We start from the raw sequence: 17,214 nt of genomic DNA, 5'->3' as shown, positions 1-17,214 counted from the left end.
CCACCTAGATGGCGCCCCAAGCCCCGCCATCTGGAAATTCTGAGCTGCCATCTCGCTCCATCCTTTCCTCCCCAGGATACCCAGATTTCCGAAGCCAGCGCCCGGGGGGGCTCCGAATTCACCCGCAGGGACTCTCTGCCGGCGGGAGTGCGGGGCTCGGGGGAATCCCCGCCCACTTGGTCATTCCTGCAGGGGAATCCCCGCCCCCCGTCCCTGTCACTCCAGGAAGGGAGTTCCCGCCCCTCGAATCTACCAGAGGGAGGGAATCCCCGCCCATCCAGGAGGCTCGGCAGAGCCCCAGCGCCGCGCAGCTGGGAGAGCCGGGCTAGGAGCGGGCTCTCGGCGCCGGTGCGTGCGGCCCGGGGCAGCGGGGCGCGGGAGGTGGCTGCGGCGGGAACCCGCCGGGCCGGGGACGCGCCGGGCCGGGGGCGCCCGGGATTGCGCCTCCCGTGGTTGCGGGCGAGCCGCGGCGCGGCGGCTCTCGGCAGGCGCGGCAGTGGCACCGGCGGTGGCAGCGGCGGCGGCAGCGGCTTGGGGACCCACCGGGCGGCGCCTGGGTCCGGACGCGCGAGGAGCAGCCTCCGCCGAGCCGCGTGCAGGTGAGGCGACCGTCCCGCTGCGGCCGGGACGTGGGGCTTTGGGTGGGTGGGGGTAGGGGGAGGTGAGGCTTGGCACCCCCGAAACCTCGTGCGCCCAGGAAAGTTTAGTGACAAATCCAGGTGCCGGAATCCCAGCCCCAGGGAGGCGATGAGTAGGGGCGCGGAACCCCGGTCCCACACTGGGCGGTGCAAACTCCGGGTTCATCCGGCCGGGGGCAGGGAGGACGCGGCCGCGGGAAGAGGGCCGGACGGAACGGTCTGGGGACAGCGGGGACAACCCGAGACGCACTACCGGCCACATTCAGGACAGGGCCTGAAGCCCCTGCCCGGGCGCGCGCCCTGGATCCCCATCCCCCGGCCATCGCCAGGTCTCCTCTCGGGCGGAGGTACTCAGGTGCTCTGGCCTCAGGTTCTGCCTTGGGGATCAAGGCAGCACCTGAGCACCTCCCGCGCCTACTCATCTCTTGCCCCCTTCCTGCCTGGAGAAGAGACACGCGGCGCCAGGGCAGGGCGCGCGAAGAGCAAGGGCATCTTTGGGAGGTACTGGTGTCTGCCAGAGAGATGGGTAACTGCGGTTGGGAAAATCCTGCTGGGCCTTCTCTCCCCCTGAAGTCCAGGTCCTCCGCAAACCTGGCCTTCTTTCTCCTCTTTTCTCTCTCCCTTGCTCTCCAGTGTGTGTTGAGGTTTTAGATCTTTGGGCTGGTTGTCCTCCTGCTGTGCTGAATTGGGTGCGGGAGGGTCTAGGGTCCCTGGCTGGAGTTGACAGAAGCTTGTCCTCAGCAGCCCTGATCTGTGCCAAGACCTTGATAAGGGGACACTGGAGTGTGAAGAGGACAAGGTCTGGCACAGGCTGGAATGGCAGGCATGAGGGCATTCCACAGCTGCAGACGTGCCCTGGGACTGGAGGTGGAGGAGTGCTGGGGAAAGGAGCAGCTTCTTGCAGCTTGCGCAGGCTCTTGCCTCTTACCATCTGAGCCACTATGGGGTTCCCTGGTGGCTCAGATGGGAAAAAAAAAATCTGCCTGCAATGCGGGAGACCTGGGTTTGATCCCTGGGTCTGGAAGATCCTCTGGAGAAGGGAATGGCATCCCACTCCAGTATTCTTGCCTGGAGAATTCCATGGACAGAGGAGCCAGGCGGTCTACAGTCCGTGGGGTCGCAAAGAGTCAGACATGACTGAGCCTTTCACAGAGGCCAAGCGCTTTGTATGGATATGTTTTTCTTGACAAGTCATGATAGAGGTGGTTGCAGAAACTCATATTCTGGGTCTGCTTTTACAAGAGCCCCCGCTGGACCTTCCGGGCTGTTGGTCCTTCCCCAGTGAGGCCTCCCCAACTCAGTCTGCTCTGAACTTGGGCTCTAGGGACCTGGTTTTCTACCTACACTAGGGTTAGCTTTTCTGGTCTGTGACTTCTGAGTGGGGGTCGAGTAGGAACCGGCTGGCAGATGTGGTGTAAGACGTCTGCTTTTAGGGGCAGAATAGAGTGTCCCAGAACATACCGTTGCCTGGAAGTGGTAGTTTTAGCTTCCTCAATTCCTTCTTCCACTAGAATGGGCCCCAAACCTGCTACTCCACTAATAACCACAGTGTGGGGGCGGTGCGGAGTGCAGAGCCAGATGTAGGAGTAAGGGAGTGGCAGGTGCTGAGAAAGGAAGAATCAGAACCATGTAAAGTACATACAATGAAAGTGAAGTCCCTCAGTAGTGTTGGACTCTTTGCAACCCCGTGGACTGTAGCCCACCAGGTTCCTCCGTCCATGGGATTTTCCAGGCAAGAGTACTGGAGTGGGGTGCCATTGCCTTCTCCAGGGGATCTTCCCGACCCAGGGATCGAACACAGGTCTCCCACATTGCGGGCAGATGCTTTACCTTCTGAGCCACCAGGGAAGCCCCATATAAAGTGTAGAAATGTACTTTAACATAGTTAGGGCTGCCCTGGTTCAGAGGTAAAGAATCCACCTGCAGGGCAGGAGACACACAGGAGATGTGGCTTCAATCCGGGTCAAGAAGATCCCCTGGAGGAGGGCATGCCAACCCACTCTAGTATTCTTGGCTGGAGAATCCCCATGGACAGAGGAGCCTGGTGGGCTGTGGTCCACGGGGTCACAAAGAGGTGGACATGATTGAAGCAACTGACACTAACATACATAGTTATGAAGTGACTGAATTAACTGACATAGTTAATATGATCCTGGAAAAATACTGAATTCTGCTTTAAATCTCTATCATTGAAATTGATTTTGCAGGCACTGAAGTCAGTTTACTCTTTAAGGAAACACAATAATTTCTCCATTCAGTTCAGCCATTTTTGGAGTACCTGTGGTTTGCTGTGCACAGGGGCTTAGAGGTTCCTGGGGACGTGCGTAGGTGACAGAGGTGCCCTCCTTGCTATCAGAGCTTCAACGTGTCAGGAGATGTGAGATGTACACTGAGAGCTCTATGCAAACCCGTGTCCATGTGTCATGTATAGACAACCTATGTTTATTGGGTGAAGGGATGAAGGGATGATCTAATGAACAAAGTGCCTGAAGAATGATCCTGATGGAACATTTTGGGAGGATGGTGGAGAAATAAACCATTTTGACTGAGGGGATCTGACAAGCTTAATGGAGGAGCTATGTGCTCTAGGAGATTAGTCTGCTCTCTTGCAGGAAGAATTGGGACTGGGGAGAAGTGAGAGGTGAGGAGCTGGGTGAGCTTCTGGTAATAAGACGGGGGGCAGAATGTATTGGAGGTCTGAGCTGGTGGGTGGCAGTGGGCTTGGAAGAAAGGAAAGGCTCATCAGTGATGGGCTTGGAGTATGGGCACCACTTAGCCTGGGAGTGAAGAAGAAACAGACGTCACCTGCAGGTGAGGGGCAGAATACACAGTTGGCTGAAGTGGAGGGGTTTAGAGTTTTAACAGTCAGCAAACCAGAAACCTGGAGAAATCCCTTCAGACTTTTCCCTCTTGACTTCTCCCACATTTAATCAGTCGCAAAGGTCTACTGATGGCCTCTATGTGTAAAACCCATCCATGGCTCCCAGGACCCATGGGACGAAGTCCCAGTCCTCTGCCCATCTTCAGACTTCGCTCCTGCCATGTCCCCCACACGCACACATGCAGTAGTGCTCCTGACCTGTCCTCCTCTCAGCCTGTAGGCTGCTGTCCTGGGTGGTAGCGGGAGACTGAGGTCCTGGAATATCCTTTCTCCCCTGGTCCTCCTGATGAACAGTTCTTATTTTTCAAGATCCAGCTCCAAGTGTGAATTCTCTGCCTCTCCCTCTCCCAGGAGACGTAAAGCAATCCTGCCTTTGATCCATCGCTCTACAGAGCCTCCTTTGCATATTCATCATGCTGCCCGGGCCTGTTCCTTTTTTTTGCTTTTGGCCACACTGCATGGCATGTGGGGTCTTAGTTCCCCAACCAGGGATCGAAACTGTGCCCCCTGCTTTGGAAGCATGGAGTCCTAACCACCAGACCATCAGGGAAGTCCTGGACCTGTTTCTTTAGAACCTTATCCTATCCATGCCCAGAAAAGGCCTAGACCAGTCAGTCACCCACCCAATTTGCTCAGGTTGGACAAGGAGAAAGACAGAGTCTACACTCCAGATACTGCCCGCCCGCAACTCCATTGCGCCAGCTGACTGTACTGTAGGCTGTTGTCCCAAGCCTGGCTTGAAAGTTCCAGAACTAGTGGGCTGCACAAGGTAACACAGACTGTGCATGCTCACTGGCCTAGATCATGTGGGCCCAAGTGACTCAGACTATGGTGGGAGGAAGGGGGGGTGTTCCTGTTGGAAGGTGGCCCCAGGTTCCTCTTTCTGCATCTTCCACAAGGAGAAATATCCTGAAGAAGACAAACCCACAAAAGGTCAGGAGCAAGCCCAAGGAGAGGCTGAATCCCATTAACAGGACAGACTTGGAGACTTGACAGTTTTTAACCTCTTTCTTCTGCCCTCAGAAATGTGTCCAAACTATCAAGTAGGATGCTCGGCAGGCAGCCTCCTGAGGAGAGTGGGCGGACAGGTGCAGGCAGGAATGTGTAAGAAGGCCAGCGTCTCAGGAGGATGATGGGAATCAGCCATCGACAGAGACTGAGAACAGCATATGTGAGGGGTGTCCATGGTAGCCAGCTTGCAAGGGATGAAGGATGGAGTGGTTGCCAAGACAGTGGAAGTGGGGAGCATAGACGCTGAATCCAGAAGCATGCCAGTTGAGAATAACAGGAGACTAGTTGGAGGAGGTGTTAAGGTTTGAGGTTTAAGGGAAGCTTTATTCAGGAGAGTCCCCAGGCGTGTTTAGTAAACAAAAGAGAAGTGGGAAAGAATGGAGTCAAGAAATGGAGTCTTTGGGAAGGAAGAGGCCAGAAGTGTCAGGAGCAGGTGCAGAGAAAGAGCTGCCATCTGCCTTCCCTGGAAGGTAGGAGGGGAGCAGAGGTGGGGTGAGGTTCTGGAGGCACCTGCACCGCAGCGAAGGGGAGTGTCAGCCTTGGTAAAAGAGCAGGGATGCCTGCCGACAGCCAGGAGGGCACTGTGTCAGGCTGGGAGCTTGGGGGGCAGGCCACTTTGACAGGGGATGAACCTGGCTCCTGTGCAAAGGCAGCCCAGAGGGAAAGGCCGGAGTGTGGAATTGGGGTCAGAGAACTGGCTGGAACCTCTTACTGGCCAGATGTTTTGAAATTTTGGAGCCGCAGTTTCTTCATGTGCAAAGTTGGTAGAAGAGCTATTTTTCAGGGTTATTCTTAGGAGGAGTAAAAAGAGATACTGAGATATGCTTGTGTCTCAGTGATAACTCCTGGGATGTCTTGGGTCCCAATGAGGGTGTGTTGAGAAATGGATAAACCTCTCGCCAGAGTCAATGACAGCCCAGTTGAATGCAGAGACAGGACTGTTTAGTAGACCCAACAGGAGCTTTCTTTTTCTCTGGATGAAAGATGTTATCATACCCTCTCTGATGCGATGGTGAAGTTGGCAGGGCCCAAACCAGGGGGATCCTGGAGGGTCTTTCCTCTCCTCAGTGGTTTCTGGAAGGGGCAGTACTATCAGATATGCTAATTCCTGCATTCCGGGAACCTGAGGCCCAGAAAAACAGAGAACTCACCTCATTTCAGTACAACCAGAGCTAGAATCACATGGGGGCTTCCCTGGTGGCTCAGACGTTAAAGAATCTGCCTGCAATGCAGTAGACCTGGGTTTGATGCATGGGTGGGGAAGATCCCCTAGAGAAGGGAATGGCAACCCTTTCCAGTATTCTTGCCTGGAGAATTCCGTGGACAGAGGAGCCTGGTGGGCTGCAGTCCACAGGGTGACAAAGATTTGCACATGACCTAGCGACTAGCAGACTACACAGGGCTAGAATCACAGTCTAAATTGCTCAGTCTGGGAACCATCATCTTTCAATGGCAAGATGCAGGTGAGTGAGGAGGAGGTCACAGTCTGTGTACCCCCTTGGTTTTATTAATGGCTCTTTGTTATACTTAGAAAGATTAGGTAAATATTCTCACTCCTTCATAAGGAGGGGAGGCTAAGGAGCGCTTAACTTGATTTAGGAATTACTCAATAGATGTGTGCCAAATTAAATGATATTTGGGGAAAATGTGCAGAATGTTTTTTAAGGAAAGAGAAGTATAAAAATATGTACTCAGATTATCCTTGATATATTTTTCCAACTGGATAGTCTGTATCTAGATTATGTTGTCAATTAGACTTATGCATAGGTTCCACATAAAATGATAGATCCTTTTATGGCATTTAAAACTTTTCCATCCTTGATCTTTATAATAACCATCTTCTAGAAATGGAAAAAAAGGCTGGTCTTGGGAAAGAATACATTTCCCCCAGGGTTCTGCAGCTCTGGGCAGAGACAGGATTTGAACCAGGTAGGGCATCTGATTTAGATTTGAATGGCCCCTGATTTAAAGAGCTCAGCATTCTATTTACAGATGTGTTCAGGAAAACACTGGGAGCATTTACGGTTTGAGAACTCAATAGTTGAAGAGGCCCTTTGTGGTCTGATAAGGCGGCCGAGTTGAGAGCTGGCTTGTTGAGGCACTAAGTGTGCGGAGAAGACACATTTGTCTTTTAAGTCTTTCCAGCTCTGGGAAGAGGCCTGCCCCTGGCTGGGCCCTCTCTCCAATGCCAATAACGTCTTCGCCTCCCCACATTCTCACTGGGGCTGGGAAACAGTCCCCATTTTGAGAGCCGCGGCTTTGGGGTGCACGTATTACCTACACAAATACACTGAGTGAATGGTGACTGGTCTCTTGCTGAGACTGGTGACTCGCAGAGAATCAGAAACTTCAGAATTAACTCTCTTTATGAAGCAGTCTGATGAAACCAGCAAGCATGGAACATCTGGCAGATTGAGTTATTCTTAGATTATTTGCTTGTAGGTTTTAAAGTGTTTATGTGGCTCATCGAACACTGTAACATGCAAAGGGGTTTGGGAGAAGCAGGGTTTGGGGAAAAAAGAGGACTCATTTTGCCCACATCCACGTCGCGGCTTTAAATGAAATAATAGCAGAGAGAGAGGGAAAGTTTTGTTGCCTTAAGCAGCCTGAAATGCTTAGCTATCCACATGAGGATTATAAAAAAAAAACACATACCCTGAAGGATTTGCAAATCCCTGAAGGAACCTAATCTAATCCCTTGCCATCAGGTGGAAGTAAATTTAACACATTGCAGAATGGACCCGTGGCATTTGAGCAGCCTCCTGAAGAGGGGCTTTCGTGATGTGTGTGTGGCCCTTAATAGAATGAAGCTCCAGACTGCGGCCCTGGAGGACTTTGGCAGGAGTAGAAGTAGATTTGGATGAGCTACTCATGGTCTCCCTTTTTATCAGCATCTGATACCTCTAGCACTTGGCCTTGCCTGCACTTGACCTTAGCTAACACTGCCACCTTAACTCAATTGTTTGAGTTAAAACACATACACTCTGGCTTCCAAGGGTTCATCATCCTGCTTTGCTAAACATCAAGATGCACAGATGCAGTGCAGAGAAGATTCCTCCCATACTTAAGAGCCGTGAAACCCAAAGCCCTCTCCCAGGCTGAGACCTGCCCACTGCAGGAATACAAGCTCTGCCGGGAGGAGGCTGGGAGGAGGGTAATTTTGGATCAGGATGTTCTCAGTAGAGGGTGGGGGCACTAGACGGCCTGACAGGAGAGGCCTCTGGGCATCTAGAGGCAGGTGGTGGGAAGAGAGACAGTGCCTGGGAGGCTGGCTCCCTGGGGACCCTGTCTGGCTGCTGTCACCCCTGATGAGCTGCTGGGGATATCTAGGGAGGAAGATGGAATAAACACTGGCTCTTTTGTCCCTTTCAGCAAAGACTAGTGCTCTGCATGTGTGCATGCATGCATACTAAGTCACTCAGTCATGTCTGACTCTTTGCGACCCTGTGGAGCCTGCCAGGCTCCTCTATACTTGGGATTCTCCAGGCAAGAATACTGGAGTGGGTTGCCATGCCCTCCTCCAGGAGATCTGCCCAACCCAGAGATCAAACCCATGTCTCTTTACGTCTTCTGCATTGGCAGGCGAGTTCTTTACCACTAGTGCCACCTGGGAAACCCCCAGTGCTCTGTGAAAGTGAAAGTCGCTCAGTCGTGTCCGACTCTTCGCAACCCCATGGACTATACAGTCCACGGAATTCTCCAGGCCAGAATACTGGAGTGAGTGGGTAGCCTTTCCCTTCCCCAGGGGATCTTCCCAACCCAGGGATCGAACCCAAGTCTCCCTTATTGCAGGCGGATTCTTCATATGCTGAGCCACAAAGGAAACCTAAGAATACTAGAGTGGGTAGCATATCCCTTCTCCAGCGGATCTTCCCAACCCAGCAATAGAACAGGGGTCTCCTGCATTGCAGGCAGATTCTTTACCAACTGAGCCATCAGGGAAGCCCTCCAGCACTCTGTAGATGCCTTCTAATGAGAACGTGCTTGTCCTATTTATGAATCTTGGAATGTTGTTGGAATTTCGGTATTCCACAAGACCCTTTCTCTGTTAGCCATGCTGTCTGGGGTTGGTGTAAACAAGTTTGAACACCCGGTAATGCTCTTACCTCTAAAGAATATTAAGTGGTTCCTGACCCTGCTTATATTTGCAATGCAGGTGATCACATATAATTATAAAATCTCTTCTGGTGTTTGAGCATTTCTTTTTTTACACCCATGAAGATGAGGATGGAGCCAATTTTAATAAAGCCAGATGTCAACAAACTCTTTACATTTTGGCGTGTTGGCCAATGGACACTTATAGAATGTCTGATTTCAGCTGTGTTTCACTTGGATTCCCCAACCCCCCTTTTTGACACAGTGTATTTTATAGAGATTGGGGTAAAACTAGGGTGTGCTATGTGGGTCTCTTGGTGAAGAAAATTAACTTCTAAAGCTAACACACCATGCAAATATTATTACAAAATCACTCAGCGTATAATTTTGGCATCACTTTCCTCAAGTTGTCTGCTGCCCACTCTCCACTCCAGCCCTGCCCTGGTCACCGTTATTCCCAGTATCATTAGGCTGACAGAAGAGACAGCTGTCCCCAGAAAATATGCTCCAAGTGTCCCCATCAGCACGGATTCTCATGAGAGAGCAGGCAGTGAGACGGCTCGGGGGGTGGAAGGTGCCGGAAAGGATTGCATTAACACCTCTCTGGATCTGCTACTCATCTTTCAAATCTGAGCAGATGTGAGGCTTATTGATTTCATTATGGTGATGGCTGGGGAGCAGCGTTCAGGCACGGGCACCCAGGAATCACCCACGGTACCTGAGCACCCTTCTCGCCTTCTGGCCCCTCACCTGCTCAGCATCCTGGACACAGTCTATCTCTTGAGGGTCTCAGGAGATGATCGGCCCTTTTCTTCATACTCTTCTGAATCCGCACTCCTCAGTGTTAGTCACTCAGTCGTGTCTGACTCTTTGTGACCCCATAGACTGTGGCCCTCCAGGCTCCTCTGCCTGTGGATTTCCCCGGGCAAGAATATCAGAGTGGGTTGCCATGCCCTCCTCCAGGGGACCTTCCCAACCCAGGGATGGAACCCAGGTCTCCGGCACTGCAGGTGGATTCTTTACCGTCTGAGCCACCAGGGAAGCCCTCAGGATCCAACACAATATTCAGTACATGGGGCTAAATGAACGTTGTTTGAACGTTCCCTAGTTGGCAGGCACAGTTCTAGACACTTTTAAACGTATTAATTCATTTCCTTCTCATAACCATCCGATGAGGTTCATGCTGTTATCATCCCCATGTTTGTTTCCTAAGGCTGCCGTGAGAAATGACCACAAACTTGGTGGCTTAGAACAACAGAAGTTTATTCTCTCATGGTTCTGGGGGTCAGAAGTCTGGAGTCAGGTGTCAGCAGGGCCATGCTCCCTCTGGAGGCTCTCGGGGAGGAGCCTTCTTGGTCTCTTCCGGCTTCTGGGAGCTGTCAGCACCCCTGTGGCGGGCCCACTCCTGTCTCCGTCTCTGTTCACACCACCTTCTGCTCTGTGCAGTCGTGTTTTCTCTTACGTCTGCATGTCTTTGTCTCACACGTCTCCTATAAGGACACTTGTCATTGGGTTTTGGGCCACCGGATAATTCAGGATGATCTCATCTCAAGATCCTTAATTTAATTATATCTGCAAATAAGGTCATATTCACAGGTACCAGGGCATGAACACGTTTTTTTCAAAGTCACCATTTACCCCACTATGTGCCCTTTTGCAGATGGAGTATTGTGGTTCGCCACGTTCTCCAAGGTTACAGGAGTTTGTGGAACCAGGATTTGAGTAGAGCAGTCTGGTTCTAGAGCTTGTGTTCTTGAACTGCAGATCTTCCTTGACTTACAAGGTGGTAGTGGTGGTTCAGTCATGTCCAACTCTTGCGACCCTATAGACTGTAGTCCACCAGGCTCCTCTGTCCATGGGATTTCCCAGGCAAGAATACTGGAGTGGCTTGCCATTTCCTTCTCCAGGGATCTTCCCGACCCAGGGATTGAACCCCAGTCTCCCACATTGCAGATGGATTCTTTACTCACTGAGCTACAAGGGAAGCCCCTGTAATACAAATACGGTTACATATTGTAATACACTCATCATAGTAATACTGTAAATTGTAAATACCATAAGTCAAAAATGTATTCAATGCACCCAACTTACCAAACATCACAGCTTAGCCTAGCATACCTTAAATGTGCTCAGAACACTTGCATTAGCCTAAAGCTGGGCAAAATCATCTAACGCAAACCTATTTTATTTGAAGTGTTGAACACCTCATATAATTTATCGAATCCTGTACTGAAAGTAGAATGGTTACAAGGGTGCAGAATGGTTGTATTGGTTGTTTACCTTGGTGATGGCATGGCTGACTGGGAGCTGCAGCTCACTGCCACTGCCCAGCATCTCCAGAGAGTGTCATAACAGCTTATCGCTAGCCCAGGAAAAGATTAAAATTCGAAGTGTGGTTTCCACTGACTGGGTATCACTTTTGTACCATCGTAAAGTTGAAAACTAAGACCTGAGATCATGGCATCTGGTCCCATCGCTTCATGGCACATAGATGGGGAAACAGTGGAAACAGTGGCAGACTTTATTTTTGGGGGCTCCAAAATCACTGCAGATCATTGCAGCCATGAAATTAAAAGACAGTTCCTCCTTGGAAGGAAAGTTATGATCAACCTAGATAGCATATTAAAAAGCAGAGACATTACTTTGTCAACAAAAGTCCATCTAGTCAAGGCTATGGTTTTTCCAGTGGTCATGTATGGATGTGAGAGTTGAACAATAAAGAAAGCTGAGTGCCGAAGAATTGATGCTTTTGAACTGTGGTGTTGGAGAAGACTCTTGAGAGTTCCTTGGACTGCAAGGATATCCAACCAGTCCATCCTAAAGGAGATCAGTCCTGGGTGTTCATTGGATGGATTGATGTTGAAGCTGAAACTCCAGTATTTTGGCCACCTGATGCAAAGAGCTGACTCATTTTAAAAGACCCTGATGCTGGGAAAGATTGAAGGCAGGAGGAGAAGGGCACAACAGAGGATGAGAAGGTTCGATGGCATCACCAACTCAATGGACATGAGTTTGAGTAAACTCAGGGAGTTGGTGATGGACAGGGAGGCCTGGCATGCTGCAGTCCATGGGGTCACAAAGAGTCAGACACGACTAAGCAACTGAACTGAACTGGAAGTTGAAAAATTGTAAGTTGAACCATTATAAGTTGGGGAACCATCTGTCATCTCTGCCTCTCAGTAAATGTGCTCCTCTGATTGTTTATGGTATGAATGGATAGCAGGATGGGTGGATGGGTAAAAAGATGCTGATAATAGTAACTGATCAACACTCTACTTCCCAGCATAATGAGAATTATACCAACATCAACAAATAATCATTTTTTATGCTGTTGCCTCAAACTTGACCTTGGGTCCTTTTCTCTAGTTGTTCTCCCTTCTGGGGAGATCTCATCTACCATCTGTGTGATGTTGCCTCCCAAATGTATGTCTCTAGCTCACTGACTTCCAGACCCACATGCTCACTGCCAGCTTGACATCCCCACCTGGGTAGAGAATGGGTGCTTCAGACCTAACAGGACTGAAATGGAAGCCTTGAGACTTTTCCTTCAGGCCAGTTCTTCCCTTCGCCCCTCTTAGTAAACAGCACCACCGTCCCCTTGTGGGCTCATTCCCTCAACTAGAAGCCACCCCTTTTTCTTCTGTCTGCCTCACACTCAATAGGTCAGTGTGTGAGTCCTGTGGGCCTTCCCCCAGAATCCACCTCCTGCTCCCACCTTCCACGGCAGGCTCCAACCTGAAGCCGCTGCCCCTTGTCCCTGGAGCCCTGCTGCCGCGGTCCTCTAACTGGGCCTCCCCAGAAGAGGACTCTTGACCCCTAGTCCTTTCTTCTCAGAGCAGCCAGAAGGGCCTCTCAACACACAAGTCAAGTCAAGTCACTCTGCAGCTTCAGCCAGGGGTTTTCTCATTGCCATTTGAATATAATTCAGGTCCTTTTCTCCCACCTGCCTCTCAGGTGACTTCCTGTGTTCCCACCCAGTGCTCTCACTGTCTATGCCCAGACACACTGTCCTTTTTGGAACAGAGCAGGCTCTATCCCAGAGGAGGGCCTTACCCCTTTCTGGAAGCTTCTTCCTCCAAACCTTCAGAGGCCTTCTTCTCCGCAATCATATAATCTAAAATGGCCCCATCCCCCAGATGCTGTATCATGTTACTCTTGTTTCATTAGAAATAAAGTTTTTCTATTTGCTTATTATTTAATCTCACCTGTTGGGATGTAAATTCCATCAAAGCAGGGACATTGTGCTTTTCGCTGTACCTCCAGTGCTAACAACATTGCCTGGTATACAGTAGGCCCTCAGTAAATAGCTGGTTGTGCAAATAAAGCAATTATTATATTCCAGACACTGATCCCAGTTATCCTTATGTTCCAGATGATGAAAAGTAGGCTTAGAAAGTTTAAATTGCTTGCCTGGAGTTGCATATCTGTTAAGAGCTGGAACAAGAATTTGAACCCAAATCTCTCTGTCTCCTAAGCCCATGTTCTTATCCATTATTCCACCAGGTCTCTGAGAAGCAGGGACTGCCTAGGATCTCTACAAACTCTGAGTTTTCTAATTCATTTTTCTACTCAGAAACCCAGGACACAGATTGTTAAAACACAGGGAGGAAATATACTTACTTAGATTCTCAATATATTATTTCCCTGAAAAGTTGGCCCTGGGGCTTAAGCTTGAGCGGTTAAGAAGTTCATTTCTTTTTTTCTCCACTTAGGAATTTAGGCTCAAGACATTTTCAGATCCATCTGGAGAATTAATGGTTTAAACCCTTTTCCTTGAATGCTTACAGGAAAGGCAGAGATGACCAGGTTGCATCCTGATCCTCTTTGTAGGGAGAATGCAAAGGTGGAATTTGTTTGCCTTCACAAGAAGCCCTGAGATCATCCTCCTCCTGGTTTCCCTTTCATGTACCTTTCTGTAGTTTGTTTTTTTCTGTCTCCCTGTCTCTTCCAGTAGATAAAGCCTTAGGATGAGAGCATGGACCCTGGTTTTCGATTGCTTGATAGCAAGACCCTCTGCATTGGGTCTTGTTAAAACACTGGTCTATTTCGCTGTTACCAGTTTTGGGCCAGTCATGGAAGAGGCCAAAGGATGTATTCTTGCCAGGATGTGGGGCTCAGAGAACTTCTGCCAATCGTGCAGACTGGGAGAAATGAGAAAGCAGCTATTTATTTCCTTCCCTGCTCTTGGACCTCCTTTTAAAAGTAAGTTCCATCTTGAGAATTACATCAGCATCCCGATAAGTAAACATCAGACAAAAAGCTACTCTTTCAGGCAAATCGTAATTGTGAGGATGGCCAAGACCCACAGATGTAGGTTGGGCTTTTATTTGTAGAAAGGACTATAGTGGCTGATGAGTGTATTTGGCAAATATAGCTGCCTTCCTGCAGGGAAGCAGAACTCTAGCCATTTGATACGGCATGGGCTTTGCCACTGCTGTCATGAGTGGGATTTGTTATGGTAACCAGAACTTTGCCCGGAGGGTTGTGCATGTAAACTGTCACTCATTAGCAGTCTCCTTTATTTTAATCATAAACCAAAGAGGAGCTGCTCACTGTGCTAACAGGCAGATGGGTAGTCACGATGGAGCCCAGGTACAACTGTGTGTGCTCTTTGGAGTGGAATAGCACCGCCCAGCACAGCTCTCATTTGCTGGATCAAGAAGTCTTCCTGGATTTCCATAGGTTGAAATCCATGCTGGAACCTGCACTCTAGGATAGTCGGTCTTATTATTTTTCCTAACTCTTTCTCAACTGCTACTCCCCAGCTTCCTCTTGACCCAGCATGTAAACTTTGCTAACGGTGGTTGAGCAGATAGAATGTAGGTAGCTTCCCATAAAACCACTGAAAACTATGAAAGCTCAGCGGACATTTGAAGGAGGTAATATGGTCAATGATGCTCTGTTCTCTCCTAGAGTTTGTACTTCGTCCTCACTGCTGCAAATCAACTTTTTCCCTCCTTTTTCATACAACTAGTATTTATTTAGTAATACACGTACAGAAAGATATAAACACTTCATATTCAATGCATGGGGGATAAAAATAAATAAAATTCAGGTTGTTAGAATTACCAATCCCATCAAATTATTTAACTAACTTTGGGGGTGGAGGAGAAACAATGGAGACACCATTACTTCAGGAACATGGTGAGCTTCCTGAACCCTGCTTTTGGTGGAGACTTGGAACTGGCTAAGAACCCCTTAGGCATATTTACTCCTGGATATATTTCTGCTGCTGTTGCTAAGTCGCTTCAGTCGTGTCCGACTCTGTGCAACCCCATAGACGGCAGCCCACCAGGCTCCCCTGTCCCTGGGATTCTCTACAGAAGAACACTGGAGTGGGTTGCCATTTCCTTCTCCAATGCAGGAAAGTGAAAATTGAAAGTGAAGTCGCTCAGTCGTGTCCAACTCTTCGCGACCCCGTGGATTGCAGCCTACCAGGCTCCTCTGTCCATGGGATTTTCCAGGCAAGAGTACTGGAGTGGGGTGCCATCGCCTTCTTTGGGATATATTTCTAGGCCTATGTAAATCTGGGTGATGTTACGTTATGCTCTATCATCTGTGGCTGGGAATATGAACTGCAGTCCAAAGTGAAACCAGAACCACTTCTTGAGTTGATGTCAGCAGTGGGTCAGAAACTAGACTGGAAAGTTCTTCCAGGCAAAGCCACGTCCTGTTTGATGCTGTGACTCAGGCCTGTTGTATATCCTTCATGAAGATTTTTTTAAATGAATGAAACTGGTGTCAGATCAGCATGTCTGAGTGGGGAGAAGAATCTGGAATATATATTTCAGGTCATACCTACAGCTAATCCATGAAGATCCCTGAAGCCTGAAACGGCCCTGCCCTTCAGAAATTTATCACCTAATAGCAGAGCTAGCAAGTCTGAGGCATGCTAGTTATGATTTAAGATGTAGGGGAAGATGAATCTTCTGATGTAAGTGTGTTGAGAGTTATCTTTCCTTCACATTTTTCCAAATGAAAAGACTTCCACTTTATACACTGATCATTTTAGGTGATTTCATGAACATTGCACTTGTACAGCCCTGAGGCATTTCTTCAGTAAATAAGATACAGACCTACTATGTGCTAAACGCTTACATTCTATCAGGGAAGGAAGGCATTCAGTGTGTTTTAAGCTGTGTTCAAGAACATGACCTCCTAGAGAAGTGATTCACCTCCTTGCTGTGCATCCCAAGCTGCTCTTATCAAGGTTGCTAGTGACGTCTACATTGCTAAATCTAAGGGCTAATTCTCAGCCTTCCCCTTGCTCCTTCAAAGCATTTGATGATACATACGGTTTATCCCTGCTTTATCCTTGAAAGGCATCCTTTCCTTGGCTCTCCGCATACCATACTGTATAGACCTTCCTCCTCACTCACCAGCCAGCATTCCTTCCCCATCTTCTTGACTGCCTTCTCTCTTCTCCCTGATCTCTCACTGCTGAAGGGCCCAGCACTCATTATTTGCACTTGTCTTTTCTTTCTGTGATTACTGTCTGTGGTGTCAGTCATTCTCATGGCTTTAAATACCATCCATCAGCCAAGAATTCACACTACTGTATCTCCATCTCGTGCCACCTGCATATAGTATTACCTACTTGACACCTCTGATAATAGTCATCTCAGACTTTAACGTCTAAAAGTAAGTTTCTGATTCCCATCCCTTCCCCTTCCAGATACTTTGTCTTCAGTTAATCCTTCAACATATACCCAGAATCTGACCGTCCCTCATCGCCTCTCTTCATCCCTGGTTCCTCATCTCTCAAGTGGGCTCTTTTAGGCGCTGCTCAATTTTTACCTCTTCCATTTCACCATATGGCGTAGTCTCAGCAGAACAGCCAAGTGGTTCCAGATTCAAAATACAAATCAGATCAAATTAGTGCTCTGTTCAAACTTCTCAGAGTAAAAGCCAAACTCACTACTTAACCTACCAGGCCCTTCCCTTCCTCCCTGATTCCCTCTCTGCTCAAGCCCCGCACCACCCTGGCACACCTCTGCCTCAGGGTCACCACACCTGCTGTTCCCTCTTTCTGACATGTTCTTCTTTCACATCGCTGACTTGCTGCTTCCTTCAGGTCTCGATTCAAATGTTGCCTTCAGTGAAGTCTTTGTGCCACCCTGCCCCAGCCTGAGATTTCATATCCCCCTTCTCAGCTTTATTTTCTCCTTTGCACCTTGTCAGTTTTTAAACATATATTTTACTGACTCAATTTGCTTTTCTGCCTTCTCTGCACCGCTGCAATGAAAAATTTATGAGGCTATTTTTCTGAAGGGGGGAGCCTATGTGATTCACTCATATCTTCAACAGTGAGAACAAGGCTTGGCATACAGCAGGCACTCAGGAAGCAATCTGTTGAGGGAATGAGGTAGAACCACGGGTATTTTTCATTTAAATATTGATGCCCCTGAGGATTCTGATATAATTGGTGGGATGAGCACCAGCACTGATATTTTCTGAACCCTCCCCGAGTCATTCCGATGTGGAGCTCGGCATAAGTTGTTCATTCTTAGAAAGTCCATTAGTCTCCAGACCTAAATTTCAGGGGATGATTTTAATGAAGTTTGTGCTATGTGTAAAAATTTCATCAGA

General features: G+C 49.0%; 1 protein-coding gene across 6 annotated transcripts in view; it reads left to right on the top strand.

Annotated features, from left to right (window-relative positions):
- Positions 1–470: 470 nt before the first annotated feature.
- PDZD2 (PDZ domain containing 2) overlaps positions 471–17,214 on the top strand; it is a 404,920-nt gene continuing 388,176 nt past the window's right edge. For 4 of the 6 annotated variants that reach the window (XM_027520463.1, XM_027520461.1, XM_027520458.1 and 1 more), the window contains exon 1: positions 473–599. The gene's annotated coding sequence lies outside the window, so the exon portion shown is untranslated. Of the gene's footprint in view, positions 600–17,214 lie in introns of all 6 variants that reach the window. The other 2 variants (XM_027520465.1, XM_027520462.1) reach the window with 1 other exon arrangement.

The sequence above is a fragment of the Bos indicus x Bos taurus genome, chromosome 20, assembly GCF_003369695.1.
Source record: "Bos indicus x Bos taurus breed Angus x Brahman F1 hybrid chromosome 20, Bos_hybrid_MaternalHap_v2.0, whole genome shotgun sequence".
NCBI lineage: Eukaryota > Metazoa > Chordata > Mammalia > Artiodactyla > Bovidae > Bos > Bos indicus x Bos taurus.
Note: the sequence above shows the minus strand (reverse complement) of the source record. Positions and strands in the feature narration are given on the sequence as shown.